At 43.7% G+C, this 27,616-nt stretch overlaps 1 long non-coding RNA gene across 1 annotated transcript in view; it reads left to right on the top strand.

Moving 5' to 3' along the window:
* Positions 1-27,412, top strand: part of LOC141132686 (uncharacterized) — a 120,345-nt gene extending 92,933 nt beyond the window's left edge. Inside the window, exon 3 of the long non-coding RNA XR_012242953.1 lies at positions 27,171-27,412. This is a non-coding gene — a long non-coding RNA (uncharacterized lncRNA). The remainder of the gene's footprint in view (positions 1-27,170) is intronic.
* The last annotated feature ends 204 nt before the right edge of the window (positions 27,413-27,616 follow it).

Genomic DNA, 27,616 nt, shown 5'->3' with positions numbered 1-27,616 from the left:
ACCCCCCAGGTACGAAATTTAAAGGGATATTACACTTTTATTGTTTGACTTTAAGCATTATTAAAATCACTGCTCCTGAAAAAACGGCCGTTTTTAAAACTTTTTTTTGCATTGATCCATGTCCCCTGGGGCAGGACCCAGGTCCCCAAACACTTTTTATGACAATAACTTGCATATAAGCCTTGAAAATTAGCACTTTTGATTATTCATGTTCGTGTCCCATAGACTTTAACGGTGTTCGCATGTTCGAACGAACTTTTTTCCTGTTCGCATGTTCTGGTGCGAACCGAACAGGGGGGTGTTCGGCTCATCCCTAGTGGGGAACATAGTGAGGAAATGGAAGACCACAGGCACAGTTCTTGTTAAGGTCAGAAGTGGCAGGCCACATAAAATATTGGAGAGGCAAAGGTGAAGGATAGTGAGAAAAAACAGCCCACGGACCACCTCCAAAGACCTACAACATCAACTTGCTGCAGATGGTGTCACTGTGCATCCTTCAACAATTCAGTGCACTTTGCACAGGGAGAAGCTGTATGGGAGAGTGATGCGAAAGAAGCCTCTTCTGCACACACGCCACAAATGGAGTCGCTTGAGGTATGCAAACGCACATTTGGACAAGCCAGCTTCATTTTGGAATAAGGTGCTGTGGACTGATGAAACAAAGATTGAGTTATTTGGTCATAACAAGGGGCGTTATGCATGGCGGCAAAAGAACACAGCATTCCAAGAAAAACACTTGCTACCCACAGTGTCAGTAACTTGGTAGGAGGCCGAGATGCTGGGAGGGCTCCCCTTGCGTCCGAACGCAGCACACCACTGAAGGTGGAACAGCAGGTGTGGTGCCCACAGAAGCACGGGTGCCGGGTTGCTGGAGACAGGCGTGCTTGAAAGGTCCAGGAGACAGAGTCCAGTGGAATAACTGAATAGCGGAGCCGGGAGCCAGGCCAGGGGTCATTCACAGAGAGACAGTCCAGGATCAGAATGACCTAAGATCAGCTGCGTCTTAGTACAGGGAGCAAGATAAGCAGAGTCCAAAAGCCAGGCCGGGGTCAGATGCTGGGAGCAGGAAGGAGGAAGTCAGGTGCAAGCCAAAGGGTCAAGCCAGAGGATCAGGAAGAGCAGGTCAAAACAAGCCGGGTCGGTACACAGGAGATCAGATCAGCAGATAATACAGGGCACAGGAACACAGGGGGAGCTGAAGACAAACCAGCAATTGCAGACACTAGCAGACTTCCTTATATAGGCCCATGTGACCTGCTGGTAGAGATACTGGGTCCTAAAGTCCTTCTCCTGCCAGAGATGCTGGGTCCTAAAGTCCTTCTCTTGCCATAAATGCTGGTAGAGATGCTGGGTCCTAGAGCCCTTTTCCTGCTGTTGATTCCCTGACAGTGCCCCCCCCCCCCCGACGGGCAGCCTCCGAATGCCCATTTGGGCCATTTTCTCAGGGTATTTGGCCCAAAACTCTCGGACGAATATAGGGGCATGTACATTGGCCTCAGGTTCCCAGGAGCTCTCCTCAGGTGGATACCCTTTCCATTTAATTAAGAACTGAATTGTCCTACCTCTCCGTCAACAGTCAAGAATGGATTCCACTTCAAATTCAGTCTCGTCTCCTACCAGGACCAGAGGTGGGGGTACTTCTTCTCTCCCTGGAAAAGAACTAGAAATGGCATGTTTAAGAAGTGCAACATGAAATACAGGGTGGATCTTATAAGATTCAGGTAAGGCAAGTTCGAAGGCTACTGGATTTATTTCGCGTTTGATTTCAAAAGGACCAACAAACTTTGGCCCCAACTTTTGGGATGGACATGGTGGTTTGAGGTTTGCAGATGAGAGCCACACTTTGTCCCCCACTTTAAAGGCAGGGTTTCCTCGTCTTTTCTTGTCATATTGTTTCTTTTACCCTTCTTGGGCTTTCCACATTGTGTCCTGGAGAATTTGATAATTGGTTTGAATGAAATTTATTCTGTCTTGAACTGCCGGAACTGAAGATTCGGGGATGATATTGGGTAGAAATGAGGGATGGTAGCCATAATTCGCCCAGAAGGGCAACTGGTTGGTAGCAGCGTGCACAGAGTTATTGTATGAGAATTCCGCACAGGGCAATAACGAAATCCAACCATCCTGAGAAAAGGAACAAAAACATCTTAGATACTGTTCTAGCGTTTGGTTAGTCCTTTCCGTTTGACCATTGCTCTGGGGGTGGTAGGCTGTGGAAAAACATGTTTCAATTGACAGCAATTTGCAAAGGTTCCTCCAGAACCTAGAGGTGAATTGAACACCTCTATCTGACACAATGTTGTCTGGTACGCCATGCAATCTGACTATTTCTTTGATGAAAGTTTTTGCTGTGTCCTTTTTTATTTGCATATTACCCTGATGCAAGAAACTGCCTTCCAGTAGCCCTACTTCCATCACGGGGTCTGGATCAAAATTGTCCCCGGCTTCTCCTTGGAACACATCCTTGAGGTCTATTGGCTGATATCCAGTTGGCGGCCCTTCCTGATGTTTCTTCACCCCACCAGAGAAGTCGAGAAGTGAGACAGAGGTTCCACCGTTCCGGATATCGTTTTCCAGCCTAGGTTTGGCTCCATGCACCATTGACTCCATGTCATATGACAGTGGAGTCCACGTTATCTGGTAAGAGTACCCATCTTATCTTACTTCCTGATGTTTTCATTCTGATGCCCCATATCGAGATGTTGGTTTACAGCTACGGAAGTTCTGTACCCCGTTGTTGACTCACAGTCACAGATCCACACCGTGCACCATTGACTTTAATTTCCAGTCTCACATTATTTTTTGGTCCATACCAGTTCCTCTTATTAATTTGAGTTTGGAATCATCCATTTACCATATGTGGACACTTTATACTGTGTTTGTTCATTTCATTTCACTTATGGTTTTTGCACAAATGCTTTACTGTTCAGTACAGCATCTCTTACTTAATTGTTTCACTACACCCTAACTTCCTAATATTTCTTAGCGCTGCATTTTTTCCCAGTTACCAGTTATTGTTTGTCACAATGTATGCAGCTGCTGGCTCACATATATTTTATTTTTGTTGTTAGAGCGCAGTGTTTTCATATTCTCAAGTATTCAAAGTGCCCGAATCTTGTTCTGAATGCTGTTTTCCACTCACCCCCCTCTCGGATACAGACAAGATTGTAAGCTCCACGTAGGTCTAATTTGGTGAAAATGTGGGCTGTATGAAACCTCTGGAAGAGTTTGGGGATGAGGGGGAGCGGATAGCGATTTTTCAGAGTAATTTTGTTTAAGTCCCTATAGTCCACACATGGCCTCAAGGTTTTATCTTTTTTTTTCAACAAAGAAAATGCTGGCACGGCGGGAGAGGAGGAAGGGCGGATAAATCCCTTTTCAAGGTTTTCATCAACATAATACCTCAAAGTTTTAAGTTCAGTCTCAGAAAGGGGAAAAATACGGCCAAAAGGAATCTCAGCCCCAGTAGCAAGTCAATGGGGCAATCATAGGGACGGTGTGGGGGTAGAGTATCCGCCTTCTTCTTGTCAAAAACATCTTGGAATTCATGGTAGGCCGCTGGTATATTGGTATCCACACTGGGTGTGGGTAGGACAGACAGACAACTAGAAAAGTCCTTGGGTTCAGGAGCAAGACAATGCTGCCGGCAGTAAGAAGAAGTGAAGAGAACTTCCCTCTTGGGCCAGTCAATCTGAGGATTGTGCGCCTGTAGCCATGGAATTCCCAGGATCACAGGGTATATAGGGGAGCTCAGGACATCAAACCGTAGAAATTCCTGGTTACTAGAATTGATGGAGGTAAAGATAGGTGCCGTTTCTTGGGTGACATGCCCGGAACTAGGCATTGAGCTATCGGCCAGATGGACGGTCAGTCTTTGCCTTTTGTGGTGAAGAGGGATAGTGAGTCTCTTTGACAAGGTCAGATCCAAGAAACAGCTGCATGCCCCGGAATCCACTATTGCTTGGAGATGAACTTCCTCTCCTGCCACCAGTAACGTGACAGGAAGACTGATATGGGTTGGAGAAGATCTGGATACCTGGAAATTGACCGGAGTGCGGGGAACTGATTTCCTGGGTCTTACAGGGCAAAAGGTTATGTAATGTCCTGTTCCCCCACAGTAGAAGCAAAGGTTCGCCTGTCGGCGATGAAGTCTCTCCTCTGAAGTTAATGTTGGATGGGCCAGGCCAAGCTGCATGGGGTTGGATGTAGACGGGACTTCGGGCTGCCGAAGGGTTTGGATACGTTCAGACTGGCGTTCACGTAAGCATCTATCAATTTGAATGGTCAGTAGGATGAGACCTTCTAGTGTTGGGGTCTCAATTCTGGACAGTTCATCCTTGAGGGATTCGGACAGCCCCAGCCGATACTGATAACTTAAGGCTGCCTCGTTCCAACCTGAGTCTGAGGACCAGGTACGGAATTCCACCGTGTAATCTTCCACAGGGCGCTGACCCTGCCGTAGGATTTGCAGAGCAGCTTCAGCAGGGGCCACCCGCAGGGGGTCATCGTATAATTGGCCCATGGTTTAGAAGAACTGGTCCACAGAGTTGATGAGAGGACTCTCCTGCTCCAATAAGCCCATATTTGGGGTTCATCAGTCAACAAAGAAATAATGAATCCCACCTTCACTGTTTCAGTGTAAAAAGTCCATGGTTGCAGTGCCAAGTACAGGTAACAGGCAGGCCCGGACTGGGACAAAAAATAGGCCCGGGCATTTTAGACTGAGCAGCCCATTTTCCAGCAACCACCTGTTCGCGAGGGTGGTTGGTGACGGGATAATCATGGAGTCGTGCCTACCAGTGCCCATCAGTGCCACCTATCAGTGCCGCTTATCAGTGCCACCTATCAGTGCCGCTTATCAGTGCCACCTATCAATGCCACCCATCAGAGCATATCGGTGAAGGAGAAAAATTACCTGTTTTGAAAATTTTATAACAAACTATGAAACAGTTTTGTTTTTTTTCCAAAATTTTGGTCCCCTTTTGTTTTTTTTTTAGCAAAAAATAAAAAACCCAGCAGCAATTAAATACCACCAAAAGAAAGCTCTATCTGTGTGAAAAAAATTATAAAAATTTATTTTGGGTAAACTGCAGCATGACTGCGCAATTGTCATTCAAAGTGTGAGAGCGCTGAAAGCTGAAAATTGGTCTGGGCAGGAAGGGGGTTCAAGTGCCCAGTAAGCAAGTGGTTAATTTCCTCTCCTTTGTCTCTCTTTTTCTGTTTCTTTTTTCCTTTTTTCTCTCTTTCTCTTCTTTTCTCTTTATATATCCCCCCTTTCTTTCTATATGTTCTTCCCTCCATCCCCCTTCCTTATCTCCTTTTTCCCGCCATTCATCTTTATCTATTTACACTTTCCTGTGTCCTCCATTACTTCTTGGTCTGCCTTTTCTTGTTTACCTGTATTCCTTCTGTGTCTTCTTTCCTTGTATGCACGCCTGATCTGATGGCTTCACTTCTTTCTGTGTACTTAAGCTCCTCCTTCACTCCCCTTGAATGGTTGTAATCTGCCTAGGTGGGCGGGGTCTCCTGACGTCATACGTTTCCATGACATCGGCGGTCCCAGCCCTGGCAGCGTCCCCGTTGCCTAGCTATCAACAGCCGCAGCGCGTGTGCGCGGGCAGCGATAGCTATTTTGATTGGATCCGACCTGCTGCCTAGCAACCACAGATACAGATCTCCGGCTCCTCCCGCCCCTGCTCTGCTGATAGATGACATCGTAGGCAGGGCAGGAGAGCCTGGAGAGGAGACACAGGCACAACCGCATAGCGGGAGGTGAGCGGCGACCGCGGCCTGTGTTAACCCTCTCCAGGCTGCGGTTGCCGCTTACCTGTGTGGCCCGGTCATCAACAGACATCAGACCGCGGCCCCGAAGTTGAGCCTGACGGCCCCGGCCCACCGGGCATTTGCCCGGTATGCCCTATGGCCAGTCCGGGCCTGGTAACAGGCGTTCTTAAAGGATCTGAATTTCTTCCGATCACCGGAGAAGCGTTCTGGTGTTGGTACTCGTGGTTCCGGAGGGGGCATCACCACAGTAGGAGTAACTACCGGAGGGTTGGCGGAAGACGGCCCTTGATCTGTGGCGGTAGGTGTCGCAGACAGGTGCTGCAGGCAGTCCTCTAACTGAGAGTACCCTTCCTGGAGTTTTTGGATGACCTGAGTGAGGGCCGTGATCTGTAGACTTGTGGCTTCCAGCGGGGAGACACCTCCGTTGGCCTCTGACATGGCTGGTTTGTACTGTCAGTAACTTGGTAGGAGGCCGAGATGCTGGGAGGGCTCCCCTTGCGGCCGAGCGCAGCACACCACTGAAGGTGGAACAGCAGTTGTGGTGCCCACAGAAGCACAGGTGCTGGGTTGCTGGAGACAGGCGTGCTTGAAAGGTCCAGGAGACAGAGTCCAGTGGAATAACTGAATAGCGGAGCCAGGAGCCAGGCCAGGGGTCATTCACAGAGAGACAGTCCAGGATCAGAATGACCTAAGATCAGCTGCGTCTTAGTACAGGGAGCAAGATAAGCAGAGTCCAAAAGCCAGGCCGGGGTCAGATGCTGGGAGCAGGAAGGAGGAAGTCAGGTGCAAGCCAAAGGGTCAAGCCAGAGGATCAGGAAGAGCAGGTCAAAACAAGCCGGGTCGGTACACAGGAGATCAGATGAGCAGATAATACAGGGCACAGGAACACAGGGGGAGCTGAAGACAAACCAGCAATTGCAGACACTAGCAGACTTCCTTATATAGGCCCATGTGACCTGCTGGTAGAGATACTGGGTCATAAAGTCCTTCTCCTGCCAGAGTTGCTGGGTCCTAAAGTCCTTCTCTTGCCATAAGTGCTGGTAGAGATGCTGGGTCCTAGAGCCCTTCTCCTTCTGTTGATTCCCTGACACACAGTAAAATTTAGTGGAGGTTCATCATGCTGTGGGGCTGTGTGGCCAGTGCCGGTACTGGGAATCTGGTTAAAGTTGAGGGTCGCATGGATTCCATTCAATATCAGCAAATTCTTAAGAATAATGTTGAGGAATCAGTCACAAAGTTGAAGTTACGCCGGGGCTGGATATTTCAACAAGACAACGACCCAAAACACTGCTCAAAATCTACTCGGGCATTTATGCAGAGGAACAAGTACAATGTTCTGGAATGGCCATCCCAGTCCCCAGACCTGAATATCATTGAACATCTATGGGGGGATTTGAAGCGGGCTGTCCATGCTCGGCAAACATCAAACCTAACTGAACTGGAGATGTTTTGTAAGGAGGAATGGTCAAAAAAAATTCATCCAGAATCCAAACACTCATTAGAGGCTATAGTAAGCGTCTAGAGCAGTGGTTCTCAACCTGGGGGTCGGGACCCCCTCGGGGGTCAAATGACAATTTGCCAGGGGTCACCAAATCCTTCACTGTTCCTGAAGCCCGCACTGCTCTCCCAGCCTTTTCGCGGCCACCCAGAAGGGCTGTCCCTGGAGCCCGCGGCCGCCCACTCAGCCTCTTTGCAGCCGCCCATTCAGTTCACACATGGCTAGGGGGGCAGAGACTAGAGGTCAGCTGACTGGTGAGGAATGAAGTGGGTGGGGCTGAAGGAGACCCTATCTCCTGATTTCGGCATAGGTGTCACTGCTGTGAGACACCACAAAGTCGGAGACACAGTGAAGCCGGAGACACAGTGAGTAAAACAACCTGTGATTATAGTTGCCATTAAAAGTCCCCACTACAGTTTTCAGATCAGCAGGTGACCTTGATCAAGAGCACCTAAGTTGGCTGATCAGAACCCCTGCCAGCATTGCCACTCATCCCATTCCCACCACCAAGGAGTAAGACAAGGAATAAAAATAGAGAATACATGGAAGGGAGAGGAAAAGAGGGGGAGGAACAAAGCAAAAGGGAGAGAAAGAACAAGAAAGACAACTAGAGAGGGATGGGGGGGGGGGGGAGACAAGAAATTAGGATAGAGAGAGATAAAATGGAAAGAAAGGAGAACAAAGAGAAATAGTGGTACATCCTAAAATGTACCATAAGGGGTTTTATTACTGTACCAGTGGAAGGGACACAGGGAGTGCTAAATGTTCGTGGGTTAGGGGCCCAAATTACTTGTCTTGCCTTGGGAGATGGCAACCCACGCTACGAAAATAATTTTACTGTTAGGGGTCCCCACAACTTGGGAAATTTTATCAAGGGGTCACAGCACTAGATAGGTTGAGAACTACTGGTCTAGAAGCTGTTATTTCTGCTAAAGGAGGCTCTACTAAATATTGATGTGGTTTTTCTGTCGGGGTGCCCAAATTTATGCACCTGTCTAATTTTGTTTTGATGCATATTGCACATTTTCTGTTAATCCAATAAACCTCATTTCACTACTGAAATATTGCTGTGGCCTTCAGATATTAGGTCAAAATGAAATTGCTGATCCAAACACAGAAATATATATAAATGACAATCATGGAAATTGTCAGAGGTTCCTAAACCTTTGCATGCGACTGTATATAGACAAGTGTGTAGCTTTCCTAATCAAGTCTAATCAGTATAATCAAACACAGCTGGACTCAAATGAAGGTGTAGAACCATCTCAAGGATGATCAGAATAAATGGACAGCACCTGAGTTAAATATATGAGTGTCACAGCAAAGGGTCTGAATACTTAGGACCATGTGAGATTTCAGTTTTTCTTTTTTAATAATTCTGCAAAAATGTCAACAATTCTGTGTTTTTCTGTCAATATGGGGTGCTGTGTGTACATTAATAAGGGAAAAAAATGAACTTAAATGATTTTAGCAAAGGGCTGCAATATAACAAAGAGTGAAAAATTTAAAGGGGTCTGAATACTTTCCGTCCCCACTGTATATCATATATCATCACTTACTTTTTCCCATAAACTCCTTTTTGTTAAGGTCATGTGATCACTCCCAATGGTAAGTAATAGTATCTAGAGAGAACACCATTGTGATATATATTACTGTATGATATATAATTTATATTATAAAAGTAGTGATCCCACTGTATCACATTTATATATTATAAGCATTTATAGAGGGCCGTGAGTTTACACAGCGCTTTACATACTGTACATTAAGGCCTCATACACACGGATGTTTTAAAAAAGAGCTGTAAAGCTAGTACCGATGCCAGGAAAAAAGCGGCGTTAAAAACGCGATTTTATCTGCATTTTGCATTGGCATCAATGCGCGTTTAGCCGCGCTAGCTTTCAGCCATGTTTCTCTGCCTCTATTCAAAATCAGAGCTTCCCTATGGGAGCCCATTGATTTGAATAGAAGTTGCACCAGATTTAAAAATGTCATGCTATCTGAATTGCATCTTCAATGGGATTTATTATTCCTTGAACAGTATGTATCAGAACATATGGTACCTACAAGTCTCAGATGAGATGTCCACCCCCAGCAAGGAGATATGGATCTCGAGTCCTGGTTTAAATATTTCAATGAGGCCGGTACCAAATTCCTCAATTTCCTTATCACAAGGAAGAGGAGTAGACTCTCTGTTCCTGACAGAGAGATCAAGGAAATTAAGAATAAACTTCTGTCTTTTAAAAACTCTATAGAGTATAATTCACTCTCATCTAACCTTCAGGCCCATCTTGAAAAAGAAGATAGAGACCAACGAAACAAAAAACACAAAAAATACTCCAGGGATGTAGGAGACTATAAATCTGAAGTAGTTTCTGCATGGCAGAAGCCAGTAGCTTCTGACCACACCACCGAAACTCTAATAGCTTCGTTAGGTCCTACCAATGGGCCAGCCAATTCAGGTCAGGTAGCTAATCCTAATGCCAAACCAGTATATGTGCCTGGGATCGGACGGGCAATCGTAGAGAGAGTTTGCCGCATCAGAGGGGTCGACATAACAGTATGCACATGCCAACCAATATGTATAGAAGTAGAGGCAATAATTACAATAGAAGGGGTGGAAGGGGCCATCCTAGGGGTAATCAATATAATCTCCCGAGGAGGCACCCGAGGAGGGAGGAGATATAAGAGGAAAAAGAAGGAGAACATAACAGGTCAAGGTGTCTTTAACCTTAGTAAAAAAAAAAGTTAAATTCAGAGGAACTTAAGATTTTGGATAAAGGCCTTAAATTTGCCCCCCCCCCCAAAAAAAATTAGACGAATTCAACACATTTATAGATGTACATAAGTATATTAGAAAAATTAACAAAGATATTTTATTTTAAATCCCTATCGTAATCCACCAAGAGATGCCATTTCTGGGACAGTTCATTCAGTATTATTGAATCCCTCTCTTTTTAATCCCCCTGCCCAGATGGCCCCTGCCATCAACATCTTTAGGGATTTAGTCCTTAAGGATCTTGCTAAAATACCACCAAAAAAAATTTACAATCATTCTCTATTGAATACTGGTCTTAGATCTCTATGTGAGAGGAAGGACCTTGTCTTCCGCCCGCTGACAAAGGGGGCGGTATAGTCGTGTTAGACAAGGTAGACTATGAAAAGGAAATGTATAGGATTTTGAGCCTTTAATTATAAAAACGAATTAGTGAATCTCATTAACAGGGGTTATAACAAATACATTTTAAAGAAAAAGCATTTTTAGTACCTATTGCACCCAAAACCACAACTATGTTATATATCCTGAAAATTCATAAGGATTCTTTACACCCTCCCAATCGTGAGTGGCATAGATTCTGTGACCTCACGTATTGGTCGTTATATTGATTTTTTTCTCCAGCCATTGGTGAGAAAAACTCCCTCATATCTTAAGGACACTAGGGACACCATTAAATTGCTTGAAACTGTGAATATGCAGGGAGACTACATCATGGCCACAGCCACTGTCGCCTCCCTGTATACATGTATACCCCATCATTTGGGGATTGAGGCTGTCCGACATTTTTTAAGCCAGGACTTCTCTATTACTCAGTCCCAGGGTAGTTATATTATAGAATAACCACCCTATATAGGGAGCACCAGTTACCCCAATTTATTTGATAGAACTACTTGCGTTTGCCAGGCAACACAACTACTTTTGGTTCAACAGTTGTTTTTATTTACAGCAGAAAGGTGTAGCAATGGGGGCTAAATTTGCCCACAGCCTCACCAATCTGTTTATGGCCAAAGGAGGATGTCGTCTATGTCCACGGTGGACCTCAGTTGGGCCTATGGGCCAGGTACGTTGACGACATCCTCCTCCTGTGGGATGGCTGTTCAGAGTTCTTGGGACAGTTTTTCTCCTCGCTGAATTGTACTGACTGAGGTATATCTTTGTCTTATGAGTTCAGCAGGGAAAAGATTTACTTTCTAGATTTGGAAATAGATATTCATGAGCATCAGTTTCAATTTAAAACATATTTCAAACCCACAGATCGCAATGGGTTCATGCCTTTGGATAGCAGCCACCATAGATGGTGGCTACGGTCTGTTCCACGTAGTCAATTTCTGTGACTGCGTAGGAACTGTACTGATATTGTGGCCTTTAAATCACAGGTCATGGTCTTGAGACAGAGATTTCACAACAAGGGCTATGATCGATCCAAGGTTGATTTAGAGTTACAAAATACTCTGAAAGTGGACAGATGTTCTTTGTTGGTAGAGAAACCCCATCAGCATTCTACTTAATCTTTTAAATGGTCAATGTTGACAACATACTGTAAGAGAACTATTCGTTCCTGTCAAGGAGAGGTTCCCCTGCGGGGAGCCAAGCGGAGCCCCCCCTACAGGGAGGGAGGGGGGACCGGGACCCGCAGAAGAGTTGATGACACCGGACAGTATGTAGTCGCAGGTGCAGCTAAACGCCCTTACGGGGAAAGGAGCGTGCCAGATTGGAGAGAAAGTACAGAGAAACACTTATGGAAGAAGTAGCAACAAAGTGGACTACATCTGGGCAGTCGATTGTTTGTGAATGGAACATGGACTATCGATCCGCCCATGCATTATGACATGCAATTTATTCGGATGTGGCTATAGGAGTGTCCCTTTTTTTCTATTTTGTCCTGACCTTTAGGGTGGCAGACACCCCTCCTTCTTTTCTCTCCTTTTTTTTTTTTACACTCCAATATTATATTTATAATTTAAATCTCCTGTTCCTTTTTTGAGAATTTACTTTATATCAATTAGTGTTTTTTTTTCACGTCCTTAAAGAAATACTTTAAAAAAATATGGTAATAAAGTGAGCGATTCAGATTCCTCTGCTACCTCTCCTGCTTCACACAATTCACGGGCCTCTGATCGGGGACGACAGAGGGGTCGAGGCTCGAGGAAACGACGACAAACTGGGAACGGACAACAAACAGGCAATGATAGAAAAAAATCAATGGATGAACACGTTCAACCACTAGATAATAACCACGCCCAAAAACAGCAATCTATGCCTAAGGATAATGGAGGTGTATCTATGTTCCCCGACCTAGCTGCATCTAATATTCCCCCCATTACTTCCACCTCATCGGTTTTGGCGACCCCTGCTGCCAAATTGGATGTGGGACCTAGTATAGCTGACTGTGCACGATCTATTATTTCTTCTCAACCTACTAGCACAGAAGCAGCGGCCGCGATTAGGAAGGATTTAAAACAATGATGCATTGACCAATTTTTCCCGAACATTAACAAACCCCGTGAGGATATTTTACCTTCATCCGTTTCCTTTTTTGAAAACCTTTCAGAGATCTCTCCTAGGAATACCCCACAATTAGAAATAATTTATCTTTCATCTTACCCCTTAAGTGAAGTGGAAAAGGAGGTTTTGAAGTTGGGGCTGAGTTTCTGCTCCTGATATTTTTAACATCATCAAAGATCTGCATCTCTTTTCTAGGAAATTAACGTATACATTTCTTTTTGACCATGACAGACTAGAAAAACAAAAATATCTTGCAGAGCAAGAAATTTGGAAGGACTTCACAGTAGCCGAATTTCGGGCGCTGAGAGATCTGGTGCTCCTTTTAAAGGAAAATGATACGCATGTGACACAGATGACCGCACCTGAGTCCGACGATAATATGGGTCAGCAAACACAGACTAAGATCTATCATCAGGAGCTTACCTTGTTAGGTAATGCTGTGAAACAGAAATCTACCCACTTTCCATCATTACGTTCAAATCCAAATGTGTGGACTTTTCTAACACAAACAACTAAAGAAATGGAACTCTTAGTTTCCAAGAAACTGGATAACCATAACCTTAGTCAAGCCCACAAGAATGCACTCATTGGACTTAGTGCAAACTCCCAGTTGATGATCAAGCCCTCTGACAAGGGTGGTAATGTGGTTCTGTTGGACGAACTCCAATATAGGAATATATGTTGGGATATACTCAAAAACAGACAATGGTATAAACCAATTTCAGCCAACATTATTGCCAAATACAGTCTTGAGTATGAACAAATTATACATTCGGCCCTTGCTGAGGGCTTGATTACCAAAGAAATCTTTGAGGGCATACAGGTCCCACACCCTAAGACCCCAACATTTTATGCGCTTCCAAAAACGCATACAAATCTCTGCAATCCACCAGGGCGACCGATCGTCTCGGGTGTGGGCTCAATTACTGAGCGGGCCAGTAAACTGGTCGATGAATATCTTCGCCCTCATGTTATCACATTGCCCTCTTATATAAAGGATACTACTGATCTGCTTAGAAGTCTTGACGGTCTTACTATTCCATCAGATTGCCTCCTTGTCAATATTGACATCGAGGCTCTATACTCCATTCCACACAGTCTGGGGTTGGAGACTATTTCCAAGTTCCTTGATGAGCGCGGTCCCAAGTTTTCTGTCATGAACCATTTCATATTACAGCTTCTATCACATATCCTTACGAGAAATGTATTTTCTTTTGACGAGTCCCACTTCCTCCAGGTACAAGGGGTTGCCATGGGCACATGTTGCGCCCCCTCTTATGCCAATTTGTACCTGGGAGGTGGGAACGAGACCTTTTTTCTAACGACGATCACACCATCCTTCTCTCCCATATTCTCCTATGGCGTCGATTTATAGACGATGACTTTATGATCTGGGGCGGGTCTTCCACTTTGCTTAATTGCTTTATGCAAATGCTTGCTGAGAATAAATACAACTTGAAATTTACAATGGATTTTCATGAGAGCAGGATCTCCTTTCTGGACATTACCATCTCCATTGAAGCTGATGGCACCATTACTACATAATTTTACCGCAAACCTACTGCGGGCAATACTATATTGCATGCCTCTAGTGCACATCCTGATGCACTTGTTCGTAGCATCCCCTTTGGCCAATACTTACGCCTCAGGAGGAACTGCTCTAATGATATCAATTTCAAACAGGAGGCTGATTTGTTGTATAAACGCCTATTGACCAGGGGATATACAAAAACCTGTTTAAAGAAGGCTTACAAAAAAGCATGCAGTCGTTCCAGACATGAGATCCTTTTCTCAGAACCTAAACGCAGCAGTTCGGAAGTATTGAGATTTATTACCACCTTTTCCGATCAGCACCAGCTGAAAGGTTCTGTTCTCAGCAAGCATTGGCACATTCTATTGGCCGATCCGACACTTTCTAAGTACTTGGGACCACATCCTCAGATAACATACAGATGTCCGAGATCTATTAAGGACTTTCTTGTACATAGCCACTACCACAAATCTCGGCATACACAACAAGAACCACCTGGCTTATTCCGCTGCGGTAGTTGTGATTTTTGCCACCTTTTGCTGGAGGGATCTTCTTTTACCTTACCCAATGGTCAATTACATCATTTAAAGCACCATGTTACATGTCATTTATATCATTTTGTGCCGATGTGGAGCGTTCTACATCGGTAAAACTATTAGACCTTTATGGAAAAGAGTGAAAGACCATGTCTACTATGCCACCAATGACATACTGAACAAGGCTATTGGATACCATGTGGCATTTAGGCATAACTACGATCCACATACGTTCAAAGTTGCCGTTCTGGATCGTATTTATGACGATCCCAGAGGCGGCAACTTTGATCAAAGGGTACTCCAAAGGGAGACCCAATGGGTATATAATTTACAAGCTACTTCATACCCTGGCCTCAATGATATGCTTAGCTTTAAACCATTTTATAGTTTTTTTTTTCTCTCTATTACCACTAGTTTATGCATATTATGCAACTAAAAGGATTATAAAATATTCTACTTAGAAGTACTCCATTATAACCTTGAGCAAACCTGATACTATAATTATATCTATTTCTCTGTTTTGATATGTGGCCCATGACAGAGTATGTTTGTTCATTGTCCATCTTCTTAGGTTTCCCCTGTTTTTTTCTTTTTTTTTTCCATTTCCAGTCCTTCAGTGGCCACTACTTCCTGTTCTATACAGGATGTAATGCTAATATGGTTCCTGATACAGAGACTTCACTTCCTGTGTCAATGTGTGTTTTAACCACTTAGTGTGGTTTTCTCCGCCTTTTTGCTTTGTTATACCTCAGTACTTCCTCTCTGTGTCCTATTGGTCAATTTTTGGTGCCAATATTGTCTGCCACACCCCTTCCCTTTTGGCGCCAAAACACACTATATAGCAGTTGCTCACTCACTTCCAACCCAGGAACATCTCTGTATCCTCCTGGGGAATTACATCCAATTTTACTTCAAGTGAGTACTTTATCCCTTGCTGTAATGCTACTATATTCACTCCTATTGAAGCACCAATGTACCTTCTAACTTACGTTTTTTTTTTTTCTTTCTCTTTCTCTGTTATATTTTTTCACCATAGGCTCCCCCAGTGCACTTTGTTTGCACGGCTCCATATGGACCATTGAGCAGATACGGTCCATGAGCTCTTTGATGCCCTCTGATGGTTGCTGCAGTGCGACTATTTATCACTGGCTATTCATTGGCTCTTTCTTTGTTGAAACCAAACCCTGAGATTGGTTATAACTGGAAATAGGTATACATCATCTTGTCTTCCTACATTAGGATGTCTGTATACACATATACATATATTTTTTCTTGTTGTTCTTAATGCTTTCTTTTTCCCTGTTATTTTTTATCATAGGTTCCCCCAGTGCATTTTTGCACAGCTCCATATTGACCATTGAGCAGATACGGTCTATGGGCTCCTTGTTGCCCTCCCATGGTTGCTGCAGTGCGACTATTTATCACTGGCTATTTATTGACTTTTTCCTTGTTGGGACTGAACCCCAAAATTGGTTGTAAATGAAAACAGGTACATATCATCTTGTCTTCCTACATTAGGACATCTGTATACATATATATTTCTCCCTGCTTTTCTTATCGTTTTTTTTTTTTTCCCTCCTTCCCTAGTTGATGGTTATCCACATCTATTGCTAAGACCTTGACGTCTATACATGAATGAATTCGAACTACTGTTCTTGAGCTTGTGAAAGCCTCTGTACAAGGTAATATAATGTACTAATTTAGTGTCTGATCTCTGGGCATGGGCTATTACTTTTCATCCATTATTGTACGATATTATATGTTTATGTGTTCATGTTTTTATATAAATCTTTTCTCATTTTAGTGAAACCCCCTTGTGTATTAACTGAAACCTGAATGTGTCCTGAAGAAGTTCTATACGAAACGCGTAGACACATCTGGGCTTGTATCATGTATATTTCTATATAGATGATTTTTTATTACTTTTTGTCAATGTCTTTGTACTGTATGTATTTATATTTAATAAAATTGATTATATTGTTATTCTGACTATGCTTTCTCAGGTTTGTTGTGCCTCTAAAGTCCGCCCAGGGTGTCCTTGTTGACCCCCTTTTTTTTTCTTTTTATGACATGCAATTTATTCGTATGTGGCTATAGGAGTGTCCCTTTTTTTCTATTTTGTCCCAATTATAAATAGAGATACAGCTTGTTCTAAGAAGTTCTGCAGGTGAAGTAGTTATTCAGAGTGACTCTTTATCATATATTCTCTAGTAAGTCAACTTCCGTCTTCCCCACAAAGAAATCAATGAGATACCTAACATGTCATGCTATTAAATTGGGCACACTAGTGAAATGGCGACCAACAAACTATGGTACCTCTAAATTTCCATAGGCAACGCTTTAAAAAAATTTAACAGTTACCAGGTTAGAGTTACAGATGAGGCCCTGTGCTAAAATTAATGTTCTAACTCTGACGATCGCTGCAATACCTCACATGTGTGATTTGAGCACCGTTTACATTTGCGGGCGCGACTTGCATTTTTTTTGCTGCGCGAGCACACGGGGACGGGGGTGCTTTAAAAAAAAAAAAGTTTTATTTTTTTATTTTTTACATTGTCCTTTTAAAAAAAAATTCTGATCACTTTTATTGCTGTCACAAAGAATGTAAACATCCCTTGTGGCAGTAATAGGTGGTGACAGGTACTCTTTATGGAGGGAAAGGGGGTCTAAAAGACCCCAAATGTGCTCTATTGGATTGAGATCTGGTGACTGTGGAGGCCATTGGAGTACAGTGATTTCATTGTCATGTTCAGGAAACCAGTGGTGAGATGATTTTAGCTTTGTGACATGGTGCATTATCCTGCTGGAAGTATCCTTTAGAAGATGGTACACTGTAGTAATAAAGGGATGGACATGGCCAGCAACAATACTTGGGTAGGCCGTGTCATTTAGACGATGCACAATTGGTACTAAGGGGCCCAAAGTGTGCCAAGAAAATATCCCCCACACCATTACACCACCACCACCAGCCTGAACCATTGATACAAGGCAGGATGGATCCATGCCTTCGTATTGCTTACTCCAAATTCTGACCCTACAATCTGAATGTCGCAACTAAAATTGAGGCTGATCAGACCAGGCAACGTTTTTCCAATCTTCTAATGTTCAATTTTGGTGAGCCTGTGCAAATTGTAGCCTCAGTTTCCAGTTCTTAGCTGACAGGAGTGGCGCCCAGTGTGGTCTTCTGCTACTCTAGCCCTTCTGCTTCAAGGTTCAAAGTGTTGTGCATTTAGAGATGGTATTCTGCATATCTTGTAACGAGTGGTTATTTGAGTTACTGTTGCCTTTCTGTCATCTCAAACCTGTCTGCCCATTCTCCTCTGGCCCCTGACATCAAGGCATTTTCCTCCACACAATTGCTGCTCACTGGATATTTTCTCTTTTTAGGACCATTCTCTGTGAACTCTAGAGATTGTTGTGTGTGAAAATCCCAGTAGATCAGCAGTTTTTGAAATACTCAGGCCAGCCCTTCTGGCACCAATAACCATGCCATATTCAAAATCACTTAAATCCCCTTTTTTTCCCATTCTGATGCTCGGTTTGAACTTCAGCAAGTCGTTTTCACCACATCTAAATGCCTAAATGCATTGAGTTTCTGCCATGTGATTAGCTGATTCGAAATTAGTGTTACCAAGCAATTGAACAGGTGTACCTAATAAAGTGGCCGGTGATTGTACAGAGTCCTTTAACCTGTTGCCACCCACACAACACATATGTGCATCAGCAAAAGGATGGGCTTTAACGCCTACATGCTGCAGAAAACACTGAGCACTTTTGAAGAGCTTTTCAGGCGCTTTTGAAGCGCTTTCCTTTCATTTCAATGGAGAGGGGCGTTTTTTTCACCACCCTGCTGGCGCACTGCCCCAGTGTGAAAGCATTCATTGGTTTTAATGAAAATAGGTTTTCGTGAGCTTTTCCGGCGCTTTTTTAGCGTGAAAGCACCTGAAAAGCGCCTCAGTGTGAAAGGGGTAGATTGTATTGTGTGTGGGTATCTTTTTTGCCATCATGTTTATTTTGACTATTTCAACATCCATCTTTTATATAGAGAAGAAAATGAGTGACAATATGGTCAGAATGCAGCAAAGCAAAAAACTATTCGATAAAGGCAGCAAGGATAGACTTTTAACCTTTTAATTATAATCTGAGCTTTATATCTGGAAGGATTTGGCAGGCTTGTCCCACTGATTCTACGAAGAACTGCAGCCTATTTTCACATGATACTATACCAGCATGCAACCTCCCTCCCATGCTCCACTGTGTGGGCGGGACTGCAGTAAGCTTAGAGCCCATTCACACAGGGGCAACACGACTTCCAGCACGACTTTGGGAGGCAACTTGGACACGACTTGAGTATGAATCACAGCACGACTTGGGGCAACTTACAACACAACTTGAAGTCGCCTCCAGGACAGGGAACTTTACAAGTGGCCAATCAGAGCTTATCAGCTGTGTGTGAGAAGGAGGGGGCTGGCTGTTTAGTGGAGGAAATTACTTTCTGTTTCCTTTCTGCTTCCTGTAAAGTTGCCTCAGTATGAACAGTGATCAGACTTGGAGGCAACTTCCATTGAAATCAATGGGTACAAGTTGCCTTCAAGTCGGATTGAAGTAGTACAGGAACCTTTTCTGAAGTCGGAGCGACTGCAGTAGTGTGCATTAGGACAGATCCATTCACTTACATTGATTTATTCATGTAGCGCGACTTGAGGCGACTTGAAGTCGGATCCAAAGTTGCCCCTGTGTGAATGGGCTCTTAGGGAGAGGGTGATGCATTTTTTACAGGCTCAGAGACAGGGCCAATCAGAAGATGAGGGCATTCTGAGCCCTCCTGGGATATTTTACGTCTGTGTCCAGAATGCTTGTTTAATAAACCTTATCCAAAGGTGTTCTGCCCTTTTAACCTGTCCTGACTTGTTTCCTGATATTTCTAGAATCAATCTGTGCAGCTAATCTTGGGAGAATTGTGATCACACAAAGTAATCACCTGAAATATCTGAGCGCAGGGGGCGGGGCCAGATAATTCGGGAACATTTGTTCACAATGTCGCTGGAATTTCTTCTCTTTCCCCACCATTGTGTTCTTTTATATTTAGAAACAGGAAATGAGACTCTGAAAGAGCCCATAAAAAAGAGAATGGAGGAATTAATTACATTTACTAAACCCCATTCTGCCGGACTGAATGGAGTTTTTGTCATTGGACAATCTAATCCCAACGCTGTAAATCTCAGTCCTGACTACAATCCTGTTCTGTGTTTACTACCTGCAAAGTACAAAATGTCAGGGAGAACAGGAGGCCATGGATGGACAGATCTATCTATCTATCTATCTATCTATCTATCTATCTATCTATCTATCTATCTATCTATCTATCTATCTATCTATCTATCTATCTATCTATCTCTCTATCTATCTATCTATCTATCTATCTATCTATCTATCTATCTATCTATCTATCTATCTATCTATCTATCTATCTATCTATCTATCTATCTATCTATCTATCTATCTATTTCTAGTTGCTAAAGGAGGGGCTCTGTAATTCCTGATTTTGAGTTGAGCTCTTTGTGTTAAGGTGGATACACACTATAAGAAAATGGGGCGAACGATCTGATCTTCTGGTTTTCCCCGTTGTTTCACAGCAAGTCGATACCGAGGATGGAACTAATGTATGAAAATTTTCATAAGACAAAGTTTTTTTTTTTTTGTTTTTTTTTTATTGTTTCTTATCATGCGCAGTCTTTCATATCTGATTTTTCTCATAGGAAAACAGTACATTAGCCACTTGCTTACTGGGCACTTATACCCTTTTCCTGACCAGGCCAATTTTCAGCTTTTAGTGCTGTTGCAATTCGGATGACAATCATGAAACACTGTACCAATTTGAAATTTCTTTGAGACAGATAGAACTTTCTTTTGGTGGTATTTAATCACCACTGGGTTTTTTTATTTTTTGCCAAACAAACATAAAAAGACAGAAATTTTTGGAAAAAAAAAAACTTTTTTAGTTCCTGTTATAAAATGTAGCAAATATTAATTGTTCTCCTTTGCTGATGAGTGCTGATGAGGCTGCACTGATAAGCTGCACTGATGGGCACTGATGAGGCGGCACTAATGAGGCTGCACTGATAAGCACTGATAGGCTGCAATGATAGGCACTGAATGGCTGCACTGATGGGCACTAATGAGGCGGCACTGATTTGCGGGACTGATAGGCGGCTGTGGCACTAATAGACAGTGATAGGTGACACTAATGGTCACTGATAGGCAACACCAATAGGCACTGATAGACAGCACTGATGGGCACTTATATGCTGCACTGATATACAGCACTGATGGGCACCGATGGGCACTAATCGGCACTGATATAAGGCTGCACTGATGATCAGTGTGTGAAAGGAGGTGGAAGGAGGGCGCATGATCAACCGCTTACTTCAAAAACATATTTTGGTTTAATCATGTATAATAGAATAAAAAAACAAATACATATCACCATCTGAATAATACAAATACTAGTTTCACAAAAACAGGTGACAAAATATACACTGAAAGGTTAAAATAGGGATATGCCCATGTAGAGGCAGATGTTTAAAAAAGCTGACGCGTTTCGAGGGTGACCTCTTCATCGGAGCCTGAAAGAACGGGAATGCAGTCTGTGTGAGCCAGTAGGCTGACACGTGTACATGGGGAGGAGTGGCTAGTTGGAAGCTGTGTCCTGTGATGTAAAGTTACTTATCCTGAGCTCCATAGCAGTCCACGTCCAAACGGTATGGTATAGTGGCAGAATAAGTATTTATTCCTTTAACGGTGGTACAGGACTGTTGGGTGTGCCTGTCTCCCGAGATGAACGGGGGAGTGCTGCAGCCTGCACACGTCCCTGGGGGCAGGGTACCGTGTGATCCATGGGGTAGGAAGGTGTAGGAAGAATCCTTGGTGGTGCCAGAGCCGCGGATGCCTGTGGAGTGGTCGCTCCGTCTGTGACACAGGTACCTGTGTCACAGACGGAGCGACCACTCCACAGGCATCCGCGGCTCTGGCACCACCAAGGATTCTTCCTACACCTTCCTACCCCACGGATCACACGGTACCCCGCCCCCCACGTGAGGGGAGGAGAGCTGGTAACTACCCGGAAATCCTGACAGGGGACATGCACACACATAATCAGGGCACTGATCATCAGTGAAATGTGGACACAATGTGGTAGTATTTGTATTATTCAGATGGTGATATTTATTTGTTTTTGTATTCTATTATACATAATTAAACCAAAATATGTTTTTGATGTAAGCGGTTGATCACGCGCCCTCCTTCCAGCTCCTTCCACACAGTCTTCTCCAGACCACCCCTGGTCAGCTGAGGCAGTGGGACACGCATTACCATCTCCTTTACACTTTTCACCATCTACAAATACTACCCAATTACACAACAAACGCTCTAACAAGCGCAGGAGTAATTCTCACCACATTGTGTCCACATTTCACTGATGATCAGTGCCCTGATTATGTGTGTGCATGTCCCCTGTCAGGATTTCTGGGTAGTTACCAGCTCTCCTTCCCTCACGCTGTGACAGCATGTGAGGAAAGGAGTGCCGATAACCTGCAACTCTGTTTACATTGTGATCAGCTGTGATTGGACACAGCTGATCACGTGGTAAAGAGCTCTGCTGGTGTATTGCGTTTGTTAAAATATGATTTTTTTATATTAATCAGACAAAACATTACACAATAGTGGTTGCTCATAGATTACTGTCAAGTTTTGGCTTGAGTAGATTTCTCAAACAAATGCTGCTGCATACAATGGGTACGTAGATACCTTTGTTGTATTCAATTGACAGTTTCAACAGTCCATTGTTTACACAGCTACAGTAACAGGTATGTTTTCTGTTGTTTGGTAACTATGGTAAACAGACAAAAAACAGAAAAGAAAGGGCGCATCAGCCTTGTGCATTATCCTTAAAAAAATATATTAAAAAAGAACACGTAAAAACTACTACTCACAAGGGTAGATGAAAATCACGCTTAAATGATCAATGGCTAGTGGTGATCGGTCCACTGAGGGCACCCTTGTGAGTAGTAGTTTTTATGTGTTCTCTTTTAATAAACTTTTTTAAGGATAATGCACAAGGCCGGTGCGCCCTTTCTTTTCTGTTTTTTGTCTGATTGCTAGGATATCCCTATCCTGGAGGGCAGCAAAGCTGAAAGCTACCGTCCATCCTGAACTTTGAACTGTTGGGCTTACACATTTATGCGCAAGAGTATTTGTTTTGTTGTATTAACTATGGTAAACAACCTGACACATGAAAGGGGGATTCAGGCATAAGCTAGACACACATCATCATGCTTTAAGATCAGAAGCCACTCATGATACAAGAAAGGTGCCCGGTCTCAAGGAGAATTGTTGCCAATGGAGATCACAAACATACACTAACAGAAGTTAAGTAACTTTTAAGTGTGTTTGTACTGTTATAGACCATAGGCTGTTCACTTGCTAGGCATTTTGCTTGTTATAGATATCTGTCAGTCTTGTATTGTATTCCTAAGATTGTAATAGTTTTGTATGTACAGCATCTTTGTATAGTAAAAGCACATTTACACACTGCAGAAGTCTCAGCTTCCTTGCTTATACCACAAAGTAACCTTGCTAGATAGACGCAAGCAAAACATTTGGGGGCTCGTGCCGCGATCTGTGCTATAATTCAGTTGAAGCAGACCTGTTTTTCTGTAGTGTGTTGTGTAGCTTGTGCTAGGTAAAATGCTGCGTAAGCTGTTTAGGAAAAGCAAGGCTGCAGAGGGTTCTGGTGGCCAGAAGGAAGTGTGCAGCTTACCTATCTGGGCCAGAGACAATGAGTGGGAGCCTCTTGCTAAATAATTTGTGAAGTATGCTTCTCCCTTGAAGCTGACTTGGGGTGATAAAGTCTCAGATCATTTTGTAGATTTTGGCCTTAAGGGGTTGGATTTAAGTAAAAAAGAGAAGAGGACAGTGTCCACAGTGAGCTGGTATTTCCTTCATGCTATTTATACAGAATCATAAGGAAGGGAGAAGGCAGAAGTTAAGGTATTAAAAGACCAGCTAGCAGTTGCTTCAGAGTGTGTACGTTCAACCGCTAGTCGGGCTGATGATTTGCAAGAGCCGTGTGCAGCCCTCATGACCAAATCAAGAGAGAGATGTTGAATTTGAAGAAGTACGTGAGTTTACACAATCTGAACTCCATGAGCTGGCAAAACAATACAAACAAAGGTCGGGGGAGCCCCTAGTGAGTTGGCTTCTACGCTTATGGGATGAAGGGGCGGACAGTGTTGTTTTGTCAGGTAAGGAAGCAGTGACTATGGGAGTGTTAACCCATGATTCACAATTGCGTCAGGCAATGCAAAAAGCCAGAAAGTTTAGCGTGAATTTTTCACTGTTAGACCTCGTAAGAAATGGAATAGTCCGAGTATACGCTAGTCCTACTGACCTGGAAAATACCTACTCCTGGAGATCAATAGGAGAGGGTATTTCCAGGTTACGTGAGATGGGCTGTATAACCGGATTAAATACGTTTCCAGAATGGATGGGTCCAGATATGGAACCCTTTATGTCTGCTCTGCACTCTAAGCTAATAAAGTATGTGCCATTTAATCCCAGGGCTCCATTATTGTCCTTGTTGGGAGGCCTGGGATTAAACAGCAAGATTCATGAAGCCACAACCCTTTTAAGCCACTTGGGGGAGCTAGAGGAGACTAAAACAAAACCTGTCAGGGCAGTAGATAAGGTCAAGGCCACACAGGAAGAATGCAAGCAGAAAAGAAAAGAGAAGAAAGGAAATGGGGTAGAAAAGACAGGAGGTGAAAAGAAAACCAGGCTAGTTATTTCTAGGAAAGAAATGTGGGTGGACCTATTAACCTCCTTTTCGGTATGATTATTTCAGATGTTTGCGTCTCAAAGCGGTACAATTATTTTGCATAGAAATTTGCACAGAGTCCGCGGACACAGCGGGGGGACATCGCAGGATCCTGGGGACAAGGTAAGTATACTGCACCAGGATCCTGAGATGTAATCCTGAGTGTGGCTCGGGGTTACCACTAATGGTGCTGAAATTTAACCCCGGGCCATACTCGGGAAAACCGCCAGGGAGGCTACAGGCAGGAGTACCTAAAGATGAGAGGGAAAACTATCAGGGCTAGAAACACTACTCCTAGTGAAGAAAACAGAACAGACTCCTCCTGTTAGCCCCAAACCAATTCCCAAAACTGAACATGAACCCAAACCCAAATCCCTTTATCCTGGGGAGGAGTTAGGGAGAATCAGAAAAGGGGATTGGGAGGTTCCTTATCCTTTATGAAGGGAAGGTGAGTCTCCTGTAATAGCAGTGAGGGCAGTGACAGCAGGAGCCCGACGCCCATATGTCCCTATCACTGTATGGTGGGGGAGGTCATCTTCTCCTACACATGTAATGGCTTTAGTTGATAGCGGAGCTGAAGTTACACTTTTGCAAGGAAATCCTTCCCATCACAAAGGAGAATTGATTTATGTAGAAGGTTTGGGAGGGCAAACTACACCAGCAGTTAGGATACAGGTGAAATTGGCTATTGGCAAGGGATTAGGATTTATGACAAATGTTTTGGTATCAGAGTTACCCGAAAATATTCTTGGGATGGATGTACTTCAAGGTCAGTCAATTCAGACTGAAAGAGGTACATTCACATTCAGGTATCCTGATAAAACGTATCTGGTAAGGGCAGTGAAGGCTGTGGTCAGAGGTCATGCGAAATGGACCCCTGTCTACATTCCTTCACCAGAGAAGCCAGTCTGTCTCAAGCAGTGCAGACTTCCTGGAGGCCACAAAGAAATTGGGGAGACCATTCAAGAACTGTTGAGAGTAGGGATTCTTAGATCTGCTGTAAGTCCTTTCTCGTCTCCGGTGTTCCCAGTAAAGAAACCTGATGGGACATATAGAATGACTGTGGATTACAGAGGTCTAAACAAAGTGGCACCTCCATTGAAGTCAGCTGTACCAGATATGATCTCAATTGTTGAGAAAATTGCTAAAGATGCAGGAGAATATCATGCTGTGATAGACCTGGTTAATGCTTTCACTGATGGTTCAGCCATAATCGCCTCGTCTGGGCGTAAATGGACAGCAGCAGCCTACAACCCAAGTACAGACACAGTCCTGCAGGAGACCAGAATTGGAGGGTCCAGTCAGTATGCAGAGTTGAAAGCTGTAGTGATGACTCTTCAGGAGGATCCTTCTGGGACTACATCTGGAGGGAAGCTCCCTCCCGCACCATAAAAGTGGGGCATGTTGATGCACATGTGCCCCTAGTCCCAGACTTTGAGAACTATAACAGAGTTGCAGATGAAATTGCCAAAGTGAAGGCAGTTGTGCCAATTTATACTGTCTTGATGAACTTGGCCAACTGGGCCAACAAGCAATCTGGACATTTGGGGCAGAAAGCAACATATGAATGGGCACAGCAGATAGGATTGCTTATATCCATGGACATGATAAAGACTGTAATAGGGAATTGTACAGTGTGTAGAGAAGTGTGACAATGGCCATTGCAAAAGTACTCCACTGGGGAGGGGTGAGAGGCCTGCAGAGATCTGGCAGATTGACTTCATCGGTCCCCTGCCCCGGGGAAACAATGGAATGAGATATTGTTGCACTGCAGTGGGCACCTATTCAGGACTTATGCTTGTTCATTCTTGCAAACATGCAGATCAAGCCGCAATGCTTCAACTGCTCCAGAAACTTGTCTTTGCTTATGGTTGTCCCAAACAAGTCCAAAGTGATTATGGCTCACACTTCAGCGGGTCAACAGTACAGCAGTGGGCCAAAGATTCTGGAGTGTACTGGTTGTGCCACATCCCATACCATCCACAGGCAGCTGGTTTGATTGAAAGATACAACGGGCTATTGAAGGACCAGATACGCAAACTTACACCCACACATACACTAACGGGTTGGGATCGGGTCCTCACACAGGCAGTCATGTTGTTAAATTCTAGGCCAATAGCTAAAAGAACACCATATGAGAGGATGGTAGGGGTTGGGGCACAGATTCCACAGCTGGAGTGCAGAGTTCAGTATTTATGTAAGGTTCCTGAAAGAACAGGGCTTAACAGATACCATGTTACTGCTTCCCATGACATAAAAACCAAGAGTGACGTATCTGAAGTTGAAACCTATCTAGGAATGAGAGGGAATCTGGCAGGAAGGTTTGAAGTTATATTTGCATTGGCAGGTGAGCTTCAAGGCAGTGGCTGGGACTCTGACTGGTTAGTGGATACTTCTCAGCAAGAGTGGAAAGTGAGGCTACATAACCTCAAACCTTCCAAAGTAAACAGCAGTGATCTTCTGAGAAATATCAGTATATTTCCTCTCCTCCCTATTGATGTTCTTTGGGAAGGTCAGAAGTGGGTACAGGCAGGGGGCAAAGTGTTAGTCAGATATCCAGGCAAGAAGCCATTTAGAGGAGAGATTGTAGCTGAAGGGCTTGGATCTACTGTTTATGTATTATTAGAAGAAACAGATAATCCACTTTGTTTTCCACTCCACAGGCTGTCTCTGATTTGATCCATAGGAAGACCCGAGAAAAGTGGTTACATTATGGAAAGAATGATGGAAGATCGCACTAGCTGTGGAGAGCAAGGCCTTTGATGTATTGCAAGCCTGGACTTATTTTTAAAGAACTTTAGAATGGACTTTCTAATGAACTTTTTAGTTAAAGACTGAAACACCTTCTCAATGACAGAAATATGGGAGGTGTTGCAGAATGAGTTTTCTTAGTAATGAAGTGATTTTCTGTATGGAGTCTGAAAGAAAAAAAAGATCTAGGGTGGAATGTGTTGCGTTTGTTAAAATATGATTTTTTTATATTAATCAGACATAACATTACACAATAGTAGTTGCTCATAGATTACTGTCAGGTTTTGGCTTGAGTAGATTTCTCAAACAAATGCTGCTGCATACAATGGGTACGTAGATACCATTGTTGTATTCAGTT

Source organism: Aquarana catesbeiana, linkage group LG03 (assembly GCF_042186555.1).
Source record: "Aquarana catesbeiana isolate 2022-GZ linkage group LG03, ASM4218655v1, whole genome shotgun sequence".
NCBI classification, from domain to species: domain Eukaryota; kingdom Metazoa; phylum Chordata; class Amphibia; order Anura; family Ranidae; genus Aquarana; species Aquarana catesbeiana.
Note: the sequence above shows the minus strand (reverse complement) of the source record. Positions and strands in the feature narration are given on the sequence as shown.